Source organism: Castor canadensis, chromosome 1, assembly GCF_047511655.1.
Source record: "Castor canadensis chromosome 1, mCasCan1.hap1v2, whole genome shotgun sequence".
Classification (NCBI taxonomy): domain Eukaryota; kingdom Metazoa; phylum Chordata; class Mammalia; order Rodentia; family Castoridae; genus Castor; species Castor canadensis.
Window position 1 is genome coordinate 143,008,819 of NC_133386.1, and position 21,266 is coordinate 143,030,084.

The 21,266-nt window shown below is 36.4% G+C and overlaps 1 non-coding gene and 1 pseudogene across 1 annotated transcript; one reads left to right on the top strand and one right to left on the bottom strand.

The window, feature by feature from the left end:
• Positions 1–13,846: 13,846 nt before the first annotated feature.
• On the bottom strand, positions 13,847–13,950 carry LOC141416383 (U6 spliceosomal RNA). Its single transcript, XR_012441119.1, has one exon. It is a non-coding gene; the product is annotated as a U6 spliceosomal RNA (small nuclear RNA).
• Positions 13,951–19,387: 5,437 nt separating this feature from the next.
• On the top strand, positions 19,388–20,336 carry LOC109676160 (olfactory receptor 52N2-like; annotated as a pseudogene).
• The last annotated feature ends 930 nt before the right edge of the window (positions 20,337–21,266 follow it).

Genomic DNA, 21,266 nt, shown 5'->3' on the forward strand with positions numbered 1-21,266 from the left:
TGGGAACTGTTATGAAATAGCCTACAGTGAACATTCATGGGCAATCTTTATACAGACATATATGTTCAGTTTTCTAAGGTATACGTAGAAGTGGAATTGCTGAATCAGATGCCAGGTGGGTGAATATTTAAATTTTCATGAAGGTGGTCACATGCTCTTCAAAGTGATTTTACCAAGCCTGGGTTATAGCTCAGTGGTAGAGCCCTTGTTTAGCATACTTAAAGCCTCTGGTTCAATCCCTAGCAATGTGTAACAAAAGAAACTGATTTCACCAGATTAGATTTCTACCAATTGTATTTGAACATTTCAGTTGCTCCATGTCCTCACTAATACTTAATATGGTTAGTCCTTTTAATTTTAAATATGCTAGTGTACATGTATAGTAGCACCTCACTATGATATGCTTAGCATTTTCCTGACAACCAAAAATGTAATGCATTTCTTTGTGACCTTATTTATCTCCTATATGCCTTTCATTATCCATTCATTAGTTGTTGGGCACTTTGACCAATTCCACAATTTAGTGATAAACATGGGTATACAGGTATCTTTTTTTTTAAAATTTATATGTGCATACAATGTTTGGGTCATTTCTCCCCCCTACAGGTATCTCTCGTATATTGAGTTACACTCCTTTGAATACATACTCAAGAGTGGCATTCACCATTCTTTTTTGGTGTTATTTCTTGGTGATAGCTATTCTGACCAGAGTCACTCTGACTAGAGTAAAGTAGAATCTCAAGGTTTTGTTGATTTGCATTTCTTTTATGGATAAAGATGATGAATTTTTTTCATTATTTATCAGTCTTTTGTACTTTTGAAAATGGTCTTTTTATTTCATTTGCCCATTTTGTATTTGGGTTATTTATCTTTTGATGTTTAATTTTCTGAGGTCTTTATATATTTTAGATATTAATCACTTGCCACATTAAATAGCTTGCAAAGATTTTCAGATATTCTGTAGGCTGCTTTGTCACTCTGATAATTGTGTTTTTGATGTATAGAGCTTTTTTATTTGATTCAGTAGAGTTGGTCAATTTTTGCATATTTCCTGAGCTATTGGAGTCCTATTCAGGAAACAGTTGTCTGTGCCCATATCGTGAAGTATTTTCTCTATCTTTTCCTCTAGTAGTTTTGTATTTTCAGATCTTACATTAATACCTTTGACCCATTTTGAATGAACTGTTGTAAAGAGTTAGAAACAGGGATCTGGTTTCAGTCTTCTACATTTAGATATTCAGTGTTCCCACTACTAGTTGTTGAAGAGGATGTCTTTTCTCCCATGTAGATTTTTGGCATCTTTATCAAGAATCAAATGGCTACTGTTGTGGGGGTGTATTTCTGGGTTTATTCCATCCCATTGATCTGTATGTCTGTTTTTGTGTCAGGACCATGTGGTTTTTATTACTATGGCTTTATCACATAAATTGAGATCAGGTATTGTAATACCTCTAGCATTGCTCTTTTGACTAAGATTTGCTTTGGCTACTCAGGGCCTTTTATGCTTCCATATGAATTTTAGGATTCATTTGTTTATTTTTGTGAAAAATGACATTGAAATTTTGATGAGTGTTGCATTGAATATGTAGAATGCTTTCAGTAATATAGCCATTTTCACAATATCAATTCTGCCAGCTCATGAACATGGGAGGTTTTTCCATCTTCTAATGTCTTCTATTTCTTTCTCTAATGTTTTGTAGATTTCACTGTAGATGTATTTTACCTCTTTGGTTATCTTTAATAACAGATTTTTTATTTTTTAGGCTACTATGAATAGGATAGTTTTCCTGATTTCTTTCTCAGCATGTTCATTGTTGGTATTCAGGAAATATATTTATTTTTGTACATTGATTAAGTATCTTGCTACTTTGCTGAAAGTATTCCTATTAGGTCTAAAAGTTTTTCTGGTGGATTCTTTGGGGGGCCTCTTTTCAGTATAGGGTCAAATAACCTACAAATAGGGATAATTTATCTTCTTCCTTTCCTATTTGTACCCTTTTCATTTCTTTTTTTTCTTTTTCTTTTATTATTCATATGTGCATACAAGGCTTGGGTCATTTCTCCCCCCTACCCCCACCCCCTCCCTTACCACCCACTCCACCCCCTCCCTCTCCCCCCCACCCCCTCAACACCCGGCAGAAACTATTTTGCCCTTATTTCTAATTTTGTTGTAGAGAGAGTATAAGCAATAATAGGAAGGAACAAGGGGTTTTGCTGGTTGAGATAAGGATAGCTATACAGGGCTTGACTCATATTGATTTACTGTGCATGTGTGTTACCTTCTAGGTTAATTCTTTTTGATCTCACCATTTCTCTAGTTCCTGGTCCCCTTTTCCTATTGGCCTCAGTAGCTTTTAAGGTATCTGCTTTAGTTTCTCTGTGTTAAGGGCAACAAATGCTAGCTAGTTTTTTAGGTGTTTTACCTATCCTCACCCCTCCCTTGTGTGCTCTCGCTTTTATCATGTGCTCAAGTCCAATCCCATTGTTGTGTTTGCCCTTGATCTAATGTCCACATATGAGGGAGAACATACGATTTTTGGTCTTTTGGGCCAGGCTAACCTCACTCAGAATGATGTTCTCCAATTCCATCCATTTACCAGCGAATGATAACATTTCTTTTTTCTTCATGGCTGCATAAAATTCCATTGTGTATAGATACCACATTTTCTTAACCCATTCGTCAGTGCTGGGGCATCTTGGCTGTTTCCATAACTTGGCTATTGTGAATAGTGTCGCAATAAACATGGGTGTGCAGGTGCGTCTGGAGTAACCTGTGTCACATTCTTTTGGGTATATCCCCAAGAGTGGTATTGCTGGATCAAATGGTAGATTAATGTCTAGCTTTTTAAGTAGCCTCCAAATTTTTTTTCCAGAGTGGTTGTACTAGTTTACATTCCCACCAACAGAGTAAGAGGGTTCCTTTTTCCCCGCATCCTCACCAACACCTGTTGGTGGTGGTGTTACTGATGATGGCTATTCTAACAGGGATGAGGTGGAATCTTAGCGAGGTTTTAATTTGTATTTCCTTTATTGCTAGAGATGGTGATCATTTTTTCATTTGTTTTTTGGCCATTTGAATTTCTTCTTTTGAGAAAGTTCTATTTAGTTCACTTGCCCATTTCTTTATTGGTTCATTAGTTTTGGGAGAATTTAGTTTTTTAAGTACCCTATATATTCTGGTTATCAGTCCTTTGTCTGATGTATAGCTGGCAAATACTTTTTCCCACTCTGTGTGTGTTCTCTTCAGTTTAGAGACCATTTCTTTTGATGAACAGAAGCTTTTTAGTTTTATGAGGTCCCATTTACCTATGCTATCTCTTAGTTGCTGTGCTGCTGGGGTTTCATTGAGAAAGATCTTACCTATACCTATTAATTCCAGAGTATTTCCTACTCTTTCCTGTATCAACTTTAGAGTTTGTGGTCTGATATTAAGATCCTTGATCCATTTTGAGTTAATCTTGGTATAGGATGATATACATGGATCTAGTTTCAGTTTTTTGCAGACTGCTAACCAGTTTTCCCAGCAGTTTTTGTTGAAGAGGCTGCTATATCTCCATCGTATATTTTTAGCTCCTTTGTCAAAGACAAGTTGGTTATAGTTGTGTGGCTTCATATCTGGGTCCTCTATTCTGTTCCACTGGTCTTCATGTCTGTTTTTGTGCCAGTACCATGCTGTTTTTATTGTTATTGCATTGTAATATACTTTGAAGTCAGGTATTGTGATACCTCCTGCATTGTTCTTTTGACTGAGTATTGTCTTGGCTATTCGTGGCTTCCTGTGTTTCCATATAAATTTAACAGTAGATTTTTCGATCTCTTTAATGAATGTCATTGGAATTTTGATGGGAATTGCATTAAACATGTAGATTACTTTTGGGAGTATTGACATTTTTACTATGTTGATTTTACCAATCCATGAGCATGGGAGATCGCTCCACTTCCTATAGTCTTCCTCAATCTCTTTCTTCAGAAAGAGAGGTCTTTCACATCTTTTGTTAGGGTTACACCTAGGTATTTGATTTTTTTTGAGGCTATTGTAAATGGAATTGTTTTCATACATTCTTTTTCAGTTTGCTCATTGTTAGTGTATAGAAATGCTAATGATTTTTCTATGTTGACTTTATGTCCTGCTACCTTGCTATAGCTATTGATGACGTCTAGAAGCTTCTGAATAGAATTTTTTGGGTCTTTAAGGTATAGGATCATGTCATCTGCAAATAGGGATATTTTGACAGTTTCTTTACCTATTTGTATTCCTTTTATTCCTTCTTCTTGCCTAATTGCTCTGGCTAGGAATTCCAGTTCTATTTTGAATAGGAGTGGAGATAGTGGGCATCCTTGTCTGGTTTCTGATTTTAGAAGGAATGGTTTCAGTTTTTCTCTGTTAAGTATAATGCTGGCTGTAGGTTTGTCATATATAGCTTTTATAATGTTGAGGTACTTTCCTTCTATTCCTAGTTTTCTTAGAGCTTTTGTCATGAAATGGTGTTGGATCTTATCAAAGGGTTTTTCTGCATCTATTGAGATGATCAAGTGGTTTTTGTCTTTTCTTCTGTTAATGTGGTCTATTACATTTATTGATTTTCGTATGTTGAACCAACCCTGCATCCCTGGGATGAAGCCTACTTGGTCGTGGTGAATAATCTTTTTGATGTGTTGTTGAATTCGGTTTGCCATTATTTTGTTGAGGATTTTTGCATCAATGTTCATTAAGGAGATTGGCCTATAGTTCTACTTTTTCGAAGTGTCTTGGCCTGGTGTTGGGGTAAGTGTAATACTGGCTTTATAAAATTTGTTTGGCTGTTTTCCTTCCCTTTCTATTTCGTGGAACAGTTTAAGGGGGGTTGTTATCAGTTCTTCTTTAAAGGTCTGATAGAATTCAGAAGAGAATCCATCAGGTCCTGGACTTTTCTTTTTGGGGAGACTCTTGATTGCTGCTTCAATTTCATTTTGTGTTATAGATCTATTCAGGTGATTAATTTCCTCTTGGTTCAGTTTTAGATGGTCATATGTATCTAGAAATCTGTCCATTTCTTTAAGATTTTCAAATTTATTTGAATATAGGTTCTCAAAGTAGTCTCTGATGATTTCCTGGACTTCCATGGTGTTTGATGTTATCTCCTCTTTTGCGTTTGTGATTCTACTAATTTGGGTTTTTTCTCTCCTCATTTTAGTCAAGTTTGTCAGGGGTCTATCGATCTTTTTTATTTTTTCAAAGAACCAACTTTTTGTTTCATTAATTCTTTGTATGGTTTTTTTGGTTTCTATTTCATTGATTTCAGCTCTTATTTTTATTATTTCTCTCCTTCTGTTTGTTTTGGGATTTGCTTGTTCTTGTTTTTCTAGGAGTTTGAGATGTATCATTAGGTCATTGATTTGGGATCTTTCAATCTTTTTAATATATGCACTCATGGCTATAAACTTTCCTCTTAGGACTGCCTTAGCTGTGTCCCATAGGTTCCAGTAGGTTGTGCTTTCATTTTCATTGACTTCCAGGAACTTTTTAATTTCCTCTTTTATTTCATCAATGATCCATTCTTCATTAAGTAATGAGTTATTTAGTTTCCAGCTGTTTGCATATTTTTTGTCTTTACTTTTGTTGTTGAGTTCTACTTTTACTGCATTGTGATCAGATAGTATGCACGGTATAATTTCTATTTTCTTATATTTGCTGAGACTTGCTTTGTGCCCTAGGATATGATCTATTTGGAGAAGGTTCCATGGGGTGCTGAGAAGAATGTATATTGTGTAGAAGTTGGATGAAATGTTCTGTAGACATCAACTAGGTCCATTTGATCTGTTGCATATTTTAGATCTTGCATTTCTTTATTGATTTTTTGCTTGGATGACCTATCTATTGATGATAATGGGGTGTTAAAGTCTCCCACAACCACTGTGTTGGCGTTTATATATGCTTTTATGTCTTTCAGGGTATGTTTGATGAAATTGGGTGCGTTGACATTGGGTGCATACAGGTTGATGATTATTATTTCCTTTTGATCTATTTCCCCTTTTATTAGTATGGAATGTCCTTCTTTATCCCATTTGAACAATATAGGTTTGAAGTCTCCTTTTTAGAGATAAGTATTGCTATTCCTGCCTGTTTTGGGGGGCCATTGGCTTCATAAATCTTCTTTCAGCCTTTCATCCTTAGCCTATGCTTATTTCTGTCGGTGAGATGGGTCTCCTGTAAGCAACACATTGTTGGATCTTCCTTTTTAATCCATTTCATCAAGCGGTGCCTTTTGATGGGTGAATTAAGTCCGTTAACTATAGACTATAGACTATAAGTCTATAAGACTATAGACTATAAGACTATAGAAAGTGGAGAGATCTCCCATGCTCATGGATTGGTAGAATCAACATAGTAAAAATGTCTATACTCCCAAAAGTAATCTACATGTTTAATGCAATTCCCATCAAAATTCCAATGACATTCATCAAAGAGATTGAAAAATCTACTGTTAAATTTATATGGAAACACAAGAGGCCACGAATAGCCAAGGCAATACTCAGTCAAAAGAACAATGCAGGAGGTATCACAATACCTGACTTCAAACTATATTACAAAGCAATAATAATAAAAACAGCATGGTACTGGCACAAAAACAGACATGAAGACCAGTGGAACAGAATAGAGGATCCAGATATGAAGCCACACAACTATAAGCAACTTATCTTTGACAAAGGAGCTAAAAATGTACGATGGAGAAATAGCAGCCTCTTCAACAAAAACTGCTGGGAAAACTGGTTAGCAGTCTGCAAAAAACTGAAACTAGATCCATGTATATCACCCTATACCAAGATTAACTCAAAATGGATCAAGGATCTTAATATCAGACCCCAAACTCTTAAGTTGATACAGGAAAGAGTAGGAAATACTCTGGAGTTAGTAGGTATAGGTAAGAACTTTCTCAATGAAACCCCAGCAACACAGCAACTAAGAGATAGCATAGGAAAATGGGACCTCATAAAACTAAAAAGCTTCTGTTCATCAAAAGAAATGGTCTCTAAACTGAAGAGAACACCCACAGAGTGGGAGAAAATATTTGCCAACTATACATCAGACAAAGGACTGATAACCAGAATATACAGGGAACTTAAAAAACTAAATTCTCCCAAAACTAATGAACCAATAAAGAAATGGGCAGGTGAACTAAACAGAACTTTCTCAAAAGAAGAAATTCAAATGGCCAGAAAACACATGAAAAAATGCTCACCATCTCTAGCAATAAAGGAAATGCAAATTAAAACCACACTAAGATTCCACCTCACCCCTGTTAGAATAGCCATCATCAGCAACACCACCAACAACAGGTGTTGGCGAGGATGCGGGGAAAAAGGAACCCTCTTACACTGTTGGTGGGAATGTAGACTAGTACAACCACTCTGGAAAAAAATTTGGAGGCTACTTAAAAAGCTGGACATCGATCTACCATTTGATCCAGCAATACCACTCTTGGGGATATACCCAAAAGACTGTTACTCCAGAGGCACCTGCACACCCATGTTTATTGCGGCACTATTCACAATAGCCAAGTTATGGAAACAGCCAAGATGCCCCAGCACTGACGAATGGATTAAGAAAATGTGGTATCTATACACAATGGAATTTTATGCAGCCATGAAGAAGAACGAAATGTTATCATTCGATGGTAAATGGATGGAATTGGAGAACATCATTCTGAGTGAGGTTAGCCTGGCTCAAAAGACCAAAAATCGTACGTTCTCCCTCATATGTGGACATTAGATCAAGGGCAAACACAACAAGGGGATTGGACTATGAGCACATGATAAAAGCGAGAGCACACAAGGGAGGGGTGAGGATAGGTAAGACACCTAAAAAACTAGCTAGCATTTGTTGCCCTTAATGCAGAGAAACTAAAGCAGATACCTTAAAGCAACTGAGGCCAATAGGAAAAGGAGACCAGGAACTAGAGAAAAGGTTAGATTAAAAAGAATTAACCTAGAAGGTAACACCCACGCACAGGAAATCAATGTGAGTCAATGCCCTGTATAGCTATCCTTATCTCAACCAGCAAAACCCCTTGTTCCTTCCTATTATTGCTTATACTCTCTCTACAACAAAATTAGAGATAAGGGCAAAATAGTTTCTGCTGGGTATTGAGGGGGGGAGCGGGAGGGGGTGGAGTGGGTGGTAAGGGAGGGGGTGGAGGCAGGGGGGAGAAATAAACCAAGCCTTGTATGCACATATGAATAATAAAAGAAAAATGAAAAAAAAAAAAAAGAAAAAAAAAAAAAACATTAAGCATTAGTACTGATAGGTATGTGGTGATTCCTGTCTTTTAGTTGTCTTAGTTGTTTGAAGGTTTGATTGTGTGCACCTAAGTTGAGGTTACTCTCTACTGTCTTGCTTTTTCTTTTCCTGTGGTTTGGTGCTGCCTGTCTTTTCATGGTTAAGTTGGGTTTCACTTTCTGTGTGCAGAATCCCTTGAAGAATCCTTTGTAGTGGTGACTTTGTGGTCACATATTGTTTTAGTTTCTGCTTATCGTGGAAGACTTTTACTGCTCCATCTACTTTGAATGATAGTTTTGCTGGGTAGAGTATCCTGGGGTTGAAGTTATTTTCATTCAGTGCCCGGAATATCTCACCCCACGCTCTTCTTGCTTTTAATGTTTCTGTTGAGAAGTCTGCTGTGATTTTGATGGGTTTACCTTTGTATGTTACTTGTTTTTTCTCTCTTACAGCCTTCAATATTCTTTCCTTAGTTTCTGAACTTGTTGCTTTAATGATGATATGTCATGCTGTAGTTCTATTTTGATTTGGTCTGTTTGGTGTCCTGTAGGCCACTTGCATCCGTATGGGTATATCTTTCTCTAGATTTGGGAAATTTTGCGTTATTATTTTGTTAAATATATTAAACATTCCCTTCGCTTGCACCTCTTCTCCTTCTTCAATGCCCATGATTCTCAAGTTTGGTCTTTTGATGGAGTCTGTGAGTCCTTGCATTTTCTTTTCACAGGTCTTGAGTTGTTTAATTAATAGTTCTTTAATTACCATTTCATCTTCAAGTTCTGAGATTGTGTCTTCTGTTTGTTCTATTCTGCTTGATTGTCCTTCCGTTTTGTTTTGCATTTCTGTTTCATTCTTTTTTCTGAGGTTTTCCATATCCTGACTGTTTTATTCTTTAATGTTGTCTATTTTTATCCTAAGTTTTTTTATCTGTTTATTTATTGTGTTCTCTGTTTCACTTTGGTGTTTATACAGTGCTTCTATGGTTTCCTTTATTTCTTCTTTTGTTTTTTCAAATTCTCTGTTTTTGTTGTCTTGGAATTTCTTGAGTGTCTCCTGTACATTTTGGTTGACCCTATCCAGTATCATCTCTATAAAATTCTCATTGAGTACCTGTAGTATGTCATCTTTTAAATTATTCTCATGGGCTTCATTGGGTTCTTTGGCATAGTTTATCTTCATTTTGTTGGAGTCTGGATCTGAGTACCTGTTTTCATCATTCCCTTCTGGTTCCTGTAGTAATTTTTTGCTGTGGGGAAACTGGTTTCCCTGTTTTTTCTGTCTTCCTGTCCTTGTCTTTGGTGTTGTTACTGTCCCTGTACTGTGTGCAATTAAGTATTTTCTAGCTTGTAATAACAAGAATGGTAATATTTAGAATGGAAGGGTGAGCTGAGATGGAAAGCAGGAAGTTAAAGAAATGGGAAAAACAAATACACAGACTGGAGGGAGAAAACAGAACAAGGTATCACCCAAGAAGATTTCAAAGGTATAAACAGGAGCTTTAGTGTACTAATTGACAGTAAGCTGAACAGACATTAGAGAGACAGAGAATTGAAAATCAAAAATAAAAAAATAAAGGTAAGAATAAAAATAAAAAATAAGTAAATGAAAGAAAAATCTATTTATAAAAATGTTTTAAAATAAAATGAAAAAATAGAAAATTAAAAAAAACCAAAAAACCAAAAAACCTCCAAGTTCAAATGCAGTGAAGTCTCAGTCTCCAATCCTGGAGGTGGTGCCTCAGATGTTGTTCTGTAGTTGTCTCATCAAAGGGGAAGCATAAAGTAGAACAAAACTATACACACCTGCACAAAAAAAAACCCCTCTAAGTGTCCCAAGTTCAAATGCAATACAGTTTCAGTAAGTTTTTCAGCTTGCAGGTGTAATTCGGTTCTTCTCTCATCAAAGGTAGCGAGAAAAAGAGAAAAAAAAAAAGAGTCTGGAGACAGTTCTGAGAATGGAATCTGCAGCTGTGGCTTGCCTGCCTGCTGCTGTCAGTCTGCTGTTGCTGGAGGCGTTATTTATGCAGATCTCTGGGATGAGCTTAGCACTCACCTTGCCCTGCAGGCTTTGTTAGCTCAGATTTCTCCTGTGCACAAGCCGCTGCTACGGGCTTTCCCCTTTCCAAGCACTGAGAAAGGTGACACTGCACCCACGTTCTCAGGCCTGAGTGTTTATTTACAGTTCATGTGGGAGGTGGGTCTTCCCTCCTCTCCTTTGAAGTTCTCCTCCCACCTCCACTTTCACAAGCTTTCCTGCTCATGATTACTGGGCAGTGCTGCTGCTCCTGCCAGCTGCCATGTTTCTTTACAGTTCATGTGGGAAGTGGGTCTTCCCTCCTTTCTTGTGGAGTTTTCCTCCTTCCGCTACTCTCACAAGCTTTCCCGCTCCTGGTTGCTGGGTGCGCCCCCGCTCCCACCAGTGCCTCTCCGGCCTGCCCAGCTTATTTATTTACAGTCCCAGGAAGGATTCCCTTCTCCCAATCTTCAGTGCTCAGTGCACCCCACCCTCTTTCCTGTGTGTCTTTATTGCTTATTGTTTATTACTCAGTTTCTCTTTTTTCCCCGGGTGGAGGTCAGTCTGTCCAGGGGTCTATGCTGCTCTGGCCCAGGCTTGTCTGTGGGAGTACCACGGTACCGAAGCTCACCTGGTCCATGTCTTCCCAAGCCGTCTGGGTGCCGGCAACTTGAGGCCTGGGTGCCCTCCTGGTTTCTCCATTTAATGTGAAGTGGAGATTCTCTGTGCCAGCTGGAGGTGTGGAGGGGTCAAAGTTATGCCTTTTCTCAGTGATTATGCCCTCAAAATGTGTCTCCAGAGTTTCTCCAAGATTTCACTATAGGAGGCTCGCTTTCTGCTTCCTCCCTCTAGCCGCCATCTTGGAATCTCTCCCCTTTTTATTTCTTTCTCTTGCCATATTGCTCTGGTTAAGAATTTGTGTACTATACTGAGTAAGTGAAGAGAATAGACACCATTGTTTTATTCCTGATGTCATGGGAAATGCTTTTAGTTTTTCATCATTTAGAGTAATTTTGACTATAAGCTTATCATGTATAACCTTTATTAGGTTGAAATATTTTCCTTCTGTTCATAGTTTATTCAGAGCTTTTACCATGAAAGGATATTGGATTTTGTCAAAGGCACTTTTTGCAGCTATTGCTGTGATCATATTATTGTTTCTGACTTTATGTGCTGCCTTACATTTATTGACTTGTATGTGTTAAACTATCCTTTCATTTCTGGAACAAAACCATCTTGATCCTAATGTATGATTATTTGTAATATATTATTGAATTCATTTTGCAAGTATTTTATTAAACATTTTGCATCTATGTACAAGGAAATTGTATAATTTTTTTTTTAATTTTTGTATACTATTGTTTTGGTATTAGGGTAGTACTCACTTGATAAAATGAGTTTGGCAGCAATTCTTCCCTTTCTATTTTATGGAATAACCTGAGGAACATTGGTGTTAATTTTTATTTAAAGTTCTAGTAGAAGTCAGCAGTGATTCCACCCAGTTCTGGGCTTTACATTATTGGTTGCCTTTTTATTATTGACTCAATCTCATTGTTTATTATAGATCTATTTAAGTTATTTATATCCTCTTGGTTCAATTTTGGTAGGTTGTATGTACCTAGAAATTTATTCATTTCTTCTAGATTTTCCAATTTATTAAATCTATTTTTTAAAAAATATTCCCTAATGATCACTTGGATTTCATTGGTATTGATGTAATATCCCCTTTTTTAATCTCTAATTTCATTAATTTAGGTCTTTACCCTCTTGTTTTTAGTTAGTTTGGCTAAGGGTTTATTGATCATTTTAGTCTTTTCTTAGCACCAGTTCTTTTTTGTTGTTGTTGATTCTATGTTGTTCTTTTAGTCTATATTTTATTGGTACCTGTCCTAATCTTTAGTATTTCTTTCTATCTACCAATTTTGAGATTGGTTTGTTCTTATTTTTCTAAGACATTGAGGTGCATCAACAGGCTACTTATTTGAGATCTCTCTGACTTTTTAATGAGTAGGCACTCATAGTCCTAGGCTTCCATCAGCTGTATCCAATAGATTTTGGTATGTTGTGATTTTATTTTCATTTAGTTCTAAGATTTTAAAAATTTCCTCCCTGATTTCTTCATTGATGCACTGATCATTCAAAAATGTATTGTTTGAGGCTAGGCTTTGGTGGCTCATGTCTTCAATCCTAGCAACTTGGGAGGCAGAGATTAGGAGGATTGTGGTTCAAAGCCAACCCAGGGAAATAGTTCACCAAGCCCTATCTTGAAAATACCTAATACAAAACAGTGCTGATGATTGGCTTCAAGTGGTAGAGCACCTGCCTAGCAAACACTAGACTTTGAGCTCAAACTCCAGTCCCAATCAAAAAAAGTACATTGTTTGGTTTACATGCATTTGTGTGGTTTATGTCATTTCTCTTGCAATTCATGTCTATGAAGAAGTACAAATGGCCAATTAACGCATGAGGAAACACATGTTCAACATCCTTCGCCATAAAGGAAATGCAAATTGAAATGACAAAATCAGATTTAACTTAATTCCAGACAGAATGGCTATTATCAGAAAACACAAACAACAAATGCTGTCAAGGATGCAAGGAAAAACGAACACTTATACATTATTGGTGAGAATGTAAATAAGTGCAGCCACTCTGAAAAGCAGTATGGAAGTTCCTTAAAAAACTAAAAATTAGAATACGATTCAGCAATATCACTCCTGGGCATGTATCCAAAAGAATTTAAGTCAGGATATAAAAGAGACACTGTACACCCATGCTCATTGCAGCACTATTAACAATAGCCAAGCAGTGTAAACAGCACAGATGTTCTACAAGTAATGAAAGAATGAAGAAACTGTGGTATATCTACACAAAGGAGTACTATTCATACATAAAGAACACAATTATGTTATTTGCAGATAAAGGAACGGAAGTAGATATCATCATGCTAAGCAAAGTAATCCAGGTTCTGATGGGGAAAGTTCGTATGTTTTCCCTTGTATGTAGAAGCTAGATCAAATAGATGAATACAAACATGATCATATAATATGATTGCAATAGTGGGACTATTTGAGGGACAAAAGGAAGGTGGAAGAAGACATTGCATCTGTGTATGAAGATATCATATTGAAGTACAATATATGCTGTTGAATAATAGCAGGGATGGGAATAGAGAAAGAGACAGTAATAGAGAAAGTTAATCTAATTAAAGTACAATATATGCATGTGTGAAATACCATGCCAAAACCCCCTTGAACAATTAATCTACAGTTTAAAAGATGAAGGACAGGAAGATAAAACAGGTCCTATTCTAGGGTATGTACCAGCAAAAGAGGGAGGCCAAACAGAGAGGGTGAACAAAGATGAATATGTTTGATATACTTTGTATACTTTTACGAAAATAGAGCAACAAAATCAGTCAATATTGTTGAAGAAGAGAGGAAGGGGATGAGGAAGAATGATGGAGGGGCTGAATCTAATCAAGGTACATTGTACACACTTATACAAATGTCACCCCCTGTACAATTAATGTATCCTAACAAAAACATAAAATAAAATATGTGCAAGTCAATATTTTGAAATATGGAATACTTCAAGAATTTGCATTTCATTCTTGTACAGGAGTCCTGCTAATTCTTGTGCCATTCTAATTTTAGTATATGTGCTGTCAAAGTGAGCACTCAATGTACTTTTGATTTGCATTTCCCTCATGGTAAAAGAGGTCAAATATTTCTTCATATATTTACTGTATTTCTTTGTTGAAATGAGTTCAGTTCATTGCCCATTTGGTGATTAGATTATGTATTATTTGGGTGTTTAATTTTTTCTTTATATATTCTAGATATGAACTCCTTGTCAAATGAATAACTGGCAAAGATTTTCTCTAACTCTATAGGCAATGTCTTAACTTTGTCAGTTGTTTCTTCTGTGCAGAAGCATTTTAATTTCATGCAGTTCCATTTGTCAGTTCTTTCTCTTACTTGCAGAACTATTGGAGCCCTATTTGGAAAGTCTTTTCTATGTCTATGTCCTGAAGCATTCCCCCTATATTTTCCTCAAAATTTCAAGTCTTACATTGTCTTTGATTCATTTTGATAAATATCTGTTGATGTTGTCCTTGATACTAACACTTTTAAAGAAAATGTTTATGATCATATTTAAACACATTATTCCATTGAATACATGAAATACCTTGAGATAAACATTATCATTGTAATCTGGCATAGATTGAAACAGTAACACAAACATAACACAATTCATGCAATTTTTAAGTTACATAGAAGAATTCAACTTCAGGTCTATTATCTGGCAAAAGTTATTACTCACAACAGCATTGCATTGATCTTTGTTTGCTGCCGTATTACTAAAAAACAAACAAAAAATGGTTCTTAGTGGCTCATGTCTATAATCCTAGCTACTAGGGAGGCAGAGATCAGGAAGAATGTAGTTGGAGGCCAGCCCAGGAGAATAGTTTATGAGGCCCTATCTTGAAAATGCCCAACTCAAAAAAAGGGCTGGTGAAGTGACTCAAGTGGTAGAGTGCCTGCTTAGCAAGTGTGATGCTCTCATTTCAAGCACCCAGTACAGTCAGATAAACAAACAAAACCCCCATTAAACCTCACTGTCATTCCCAAAAGACACGGCTGTAGGAGTCTCACCTCTGTTAGGGAGTTTTGTAGAAGTTTTAGATTATCTGTGAATATCAGCCAAGACCATCAGGCAGAAGTTCAGGTTATGACTAACTAAGATGACTTACTCAAAGAAAGTAATACTAATATAAACTTCCAGCCCTCTTACACACATTTTATCCTATTTACTTAAAACTAAAACTGTTGCCAGGTGTAATGGGAAATAGTGAGGAGCTTTCTAATGCCCTTTTATCAAATGGATCTGCCATCGATTTCTAACCTTGTAAGTCTACACATACATATAATCAGGGCTTTACCATACATCATGGCACAAATTGGCAAACTCTACCTGTTGATTCACATATTATTAATCATATTGATAGCCAGACTTTGTTTAAATCTATCACTTCTCAGCATTATATTGTAGCAGTTATGCAATATTATTTAAGTATAATACTTACAAGCAATGAGCTTTCTTGGCATAGTTTTTATTCAAAAACAGACAAAAAGCATGTTAAAAAGCATATTGTCATCAGAGTTTCTGACCTAAGAACTCCCTAGCAGATCCTAGAACTTGGAATTTTGTCTTCCATTTTCTAGACTACTATTTATGTAAACATTTGGTTAACAAATGCTATTAATATTATAACTCAGCAAATTTCAAAAGGAGAGTTTACCTCTAGTTTTTATTATAGTTTCCCTGATATGAAGTTATACTGCTCTGTATTACTAATGACTGAGGTCTCTAACTCTGAAGTGAAGATTAGTGGAATGTAGACTATTTTACTGAGTTATGTGGTTTTGTAAGTAAGCCTGTACTCTGCCCAAAACATCTAGATTGTCTAGGGTTCTGCCTATCGTAGCTGCCTATTCTAAAGAAAGATAAACCTGACAATAGATTCCACCTTACTGCTTGCACCTTCCAGTAGACAGTCTGCAATTCTACAAATCCAAGAGACAATATTATAATATTCTTTGCTTCCTTACCAGAACTGTGTTCACTTTGGGGGAAATTCGGTTCAGCTTTCTATGTTTCATTAAATATGATCAAGACCTACTGTATGGATTTATAACTATAAAGAGAGAGGTAGAGGGGGGAAGGGATGGTGAAACAGTAGGTTCAAATAAATATGCAAACTGATTGCATTGCTGAAAATATATTGTAATGAGCCTCTGAAATAGAATGTTCTGAGATTGTTTATTAAATAAATTTAAGGAAGCTCTGAAACCATGCATGCTATGGTGACAAAGCTTGACAAAAGTTATGAAACCAGAATTAGGGAGGCTTCAGGAGTCAGATATAATTCCATGTTTACAATTCATAGGTACCAGATACTGTTTAAATGGCCCATAAGGGAAAAGTTGTAAAAGCTGGAGGGTTTATTTCCTTATGTTCAAATGTACTCTAAATAAAGATCTAGTTTCCACAAAGCTAAATTTACCTCTTCTCCATCAGAGACCTGTGGGATGTTCACCTGTAGTGCCCCAAACTAATTTTGCTCACTTGCTCAGAAAATCCCCAGAGAAACCATTAAGTTTATTATATAGGTTTATATTTCAATATAGCATAATTATTTCTTAGTAATACCATTCATGAATGCAAATTTAAAAACACGTGGCACCAGGGTAAGTTTGGATGATTTAGAAGAATGCACAAAATGTTGCTATCAAATAAAAGGGATTTGAGTTGGAGGGTTGTTGAGTAAGAAAGATTTTGAATTACCTTTCGCTTTAGAATTTTAAAACCAAATGAATTTGCAAATTTCCTTGTGGAAGGAGAAGAAGGGGAAAATTCAAATGAGATTAGGCACTGGAGGAAAGAGACTCCATGTTGCTGATACGACAAGAAACAAAGAAATAATGGTGCAGGCAAGTTTATTTCTGTAACATAATAGAAAAACTTCTCTGCTGTCCCTAGACGGAGGAGTCTTCCTTAGGAAGAGGTAAAACTCTACCAATGAAATTTCCTAGAGCAATGAATTCCAGTGATCACGTAGCCCAATTTCTCAGCACCCATGTTTGTTCCCATCATGCTGCTTTCCCTTTGCTGGGACCCATCTGATGACAGCGATCTCATAGTCTTCCTAGGAAATTTTAACTCCATGAATGAGCAACATCACTGGAGCCCGAATCTACTTGCCTGGCATTTTTCTGCTACATATATTCCCTTGGAGCATGTAAAATAATATAAAAGGCTATTTTACAAGTCTAACTCATATACTCCCCAATTCTTAATAATTGCAATTTCATTTCTTTTATAAAATCCATGAGATGGTTAAAAATATCTCAAATTCATGGTTGCCTTCTTTGAGGTGCATTCTTATCTTTCAGTGTTTCCTTTACCACTAGTTTTTTAAGGCACACATATACAAACAGCAAAACCAGCTAAAAGAAGGTGTTTAGAATTTATTGATCTATTGAAAATGTAACTTTATTCTTGTGCTAAAATATAGCAGTGAACAAAATAGACAAATTCCTGGGCATGCAGACTTTACTTTCTAGTGAGGGGCAATACTGATTGCTGTGGAAAAGCTAGAGTGGAGTACGTCACATAGAGGTGTGGAGGGGGGGTCTCACAGTTGTAATTTTAAGTGGGGCAGTGGGAAAGCTATACTTTGGTGTTGAAAATGAACAGATATCTGAAACTTGAAGGCATGTGCCACAGTCGTACGTTAGGAAGAATATGGCAGGCAGTGAACATGAGAAATGGAAATGCCCTGAAGTGCACGTTTCTTGAGTGTGAGATACCTGCACTGGACTGACAAGATGATAGTGGACACATTCAGTGATTTTAAAATGACGTAGTTGTGAATGATTTTATAAGCAAACATAAGAATATTTGTTTTAGCACTACATGAGGTGAAAGGATACAGAAATTATTAAGTGTTGTCTAGATGTGATTTTATTTATGTGTATTTTGTAGAGCAAAATCATGCTAATAGAATTTAAAATAGGATAGTACTGTATATTTTGATCATTACATTCCAGGTGAAGTTGAAATTTTCCATAAGTTATTCTACTCAGTGTTAAAACCATTTTAAACTGAAGAAAATTCTTTTAAAATAATCAATTCTAGTTTTGTTCTGCTTTCTTGAAGATTTTGCTTTATCTTTTTAATAGTTCAGTTTATTTATATGCAAACATTTGAAGAGTTCTCCAATGAATAAGCATAATTGGTAAAATGTACATACATATAAATATATGAAACATATATATGTATATATATGAAACCCTGGCTGAACCCAAACAGGGAGAGCTAGAAAGAAAAGCAATAAAAATTAGGAAAAGACTTGTTATATGAGAGATTAAAATATTGTAGAATATGGTTTAAAGTAAGTTTTGAAATTCCAATAAAGTATATGTCAGTTGAAAATAGATAATTCAGGTTGATAATCTAAAATAAGCACTCACTTGAGAAAGATTTTTTAAGAATAGTATGCCAGGAATAATTTTGTTTACAAAAAATTATGCTAAAGGCTTATGATTTTAATCAGGAAAGCTTTCAAGATAGATCTTGCTCTCAGTGTAGACAAGAATGATGGAAAGTTAACTGTTCTCAGAATGTAAACTAATTAATTAATAAGGATTCCTTTCAACTGAATATAATAATCTAAGGTTATTTGGGGGATCAAATAATATGCCAAAAGAAAAGAGAAAAATTGTTATTGTGTGTATTATATAGACTGATAGCATGACAAAATTTAAACATGCTTACATATGTAGGCATTATATAAAATCCATACATTCATCAATTGTCCATTTAGATGTAACGACAACTAACAAGAAGTGTGACAATTAATTACAGGGTAACAATGTCATTGATTAAATGTGAATATCATTTACCAGCAACACAGTTAGAGATAAAGTGCAAAAATGCACATGGTGATGCTTTTGAGTTATAACTTACCATTTAATTTTTGCATTGCCATATGCAAATACATGTTCATGTGTCTGTCTTAAAGTATTCTGATTTGGAATTTTCAGATTCACCAGGTTTACACCCCCATGTAACCAAGCCAAGCTCCCTAAAAGATTTGCCAAATAGGTAGGTGCTCATATAACTTAATGGCCTGTAACCGAGTGGACTCATCTGGAAGGACTGCTTGTAGGAAGGGAACTTAGGCATGGAGTTAAAAGAATTAACCTTGTTTTCAAAGAGATCATAATTTGGAAATTGGTTGATGAGTCAAAAATCCAGTGTTAGTGATTGTCCTGGGATTATGATGTATAAACTGAGTTCACAGCATTAAACCAAACCAGGCTACTGCTTACCCTATGTGTACAGTGTCTTGATTTAGTGACAGTCTTAGGAGCACTTAGTAGGGTTAAACAAACTAGTTTGGTACAAAAATGCATTTTCTTCTACATCTATTTATATCATAAAAATACTTTTCACCTTTTAGCATTGGAAGTAAACACTGTCACTACCCTTTGTTGTGCAGGACATTTTTACTGGGCCAGAGAATAACTTGTTTTCTAATTCACCACCATGCATGAAGCAAATGGCTCCAATCTGACACCAAAGTACTTTGTCCTCAATGGGATTCCTGGACTGGAAGTTGCACACGTCTGGATCTCCCTGCCATTCTGCTTCATGTACATAGCTGCTGTGTGAGGGAACTGTGAGTTTATCTATCTCATCAGCCATGAGGAGGCACTGCATGACCCATGTGCTACCTCCTAGACATGCTGTCCATCACGGATACTACTGCATGCAATACAATTGTGCCCAGCATGCTATGCATCTTTTGGCTCAGTCTCAAGGAAATTGACTTTAATGCATGCCTCGTGCAGATGTTTTTCATCCACATGCTAGCAGGCATGGAGACTGGCGTGCTCACGCTCATGGCTCTGGACCACTACCTGGCCATCTGCTACCCTCTACGCTATTCCACCATCCTCACCAACACTGTAATTATCAAGGTTGGCCTGGCCACCTTCATTCGAAATGTGTTGATTGCGATTCCATCTACTTTGCTGATCAAGCATCTTCCTTACTGCAGGGGCAACCTCATTCACCACACCTATTGTGACCATATGTCTGTGGCCAAATTATCCTGTGGTAATATCAAGACCAATGCTCTCTATGGTCTACAGCTGCCATATTGGTTGGGAGATTTGACATATTCTGTATCTCTATGTCTTATACAAGGATTATCCTTGCTGTCATAAATCTGTCAAGTGCAGACATTCGCCACAAAGCCTTCAGTACATGTACATCACACATATATGCTATTGTCATAACCTATGTTCCAGCCTTCTTCAATTTCTTCACTCACCGATTTGGGAGACACACCATCCCTCACCATGTCCACATTTTTATGGCCAACCTCTACTTGTTGCTTCCTCCCACCTTGAATCCAATTATCTATGGAGGAAAGACCAAACGGATCCCTGAAGGGGTGATCAGTTGTTTCTTAGGCAGAAAGATACTTTGAGTATGGACTAAATTCATGATACAGAATTTTGCATGTAGATTCTAGATCAAGAAAATGATTGAGGGAAGAGGAAATGCAAAATTCAAACTATGAGCTCAGAGAAACTTCTAATGAGTATTCCGGTATAAAATTCATGAATGGTGACTCCACAAACTCCAATTTAGTAGGAAAAAAGCCATAATCACCAGTAAACAAATATACTTTTCAAATATTATCTTTAATTATACCTCATGGAATGCAAAACAGAATGGAAAGGTAAGGATATTCAACCTCAAGTAAATTGTTTCTGATGAATATACTATGTCTATGTTCTGTATAGGAAAGAGTAGAGTGTCAGATGACATACAGAGACTCCAGAATGCTGGGAAAGCACATGGGTGATGTGTCAATATTACGTGAAGTAGGTCACATTCCCAGAATGTTTGTGCTGAATTCCAAAAGTGCTGTCATCATTTTTATTCCATATTTATGTGAAACTTGTGTAACTTTAGGAAAAAGTTTTTGCCTGCTTATTGTTGTTGTAATACTGCTGCCTCAGAAATTATCTGGTTTCTTATCAATGTACCAGTGTGTATACAAATGAAGCTGGCGTGAACATGGCTGCCAAAGATCATCACAATCTGGGACGTTCTCCTTCTGTTTTTTAATTTTTATTTTATTCATATGTGCATACATTGTTTGGGTTATTTCTCCCCCCTTCCCCCAGCCCCCTCCCTGACCCCCCTCCTCCCACCCTTACCCCTCCTTATCCTCGCTACCAGGCAGAAACTATGCTGCTCTTATCTCTAATTTTGTTGAAGACAGAGTATAAGCAATAATAGAAAGGACAAAGAGTTTTTGCTAGTTGAGATAAGAATAGCTATACAGGGAGTTGACTCGCATTGATTTCCTGTGCGTCTGTGTTACCTTCTAAGTTAATTCTTCTTGAAC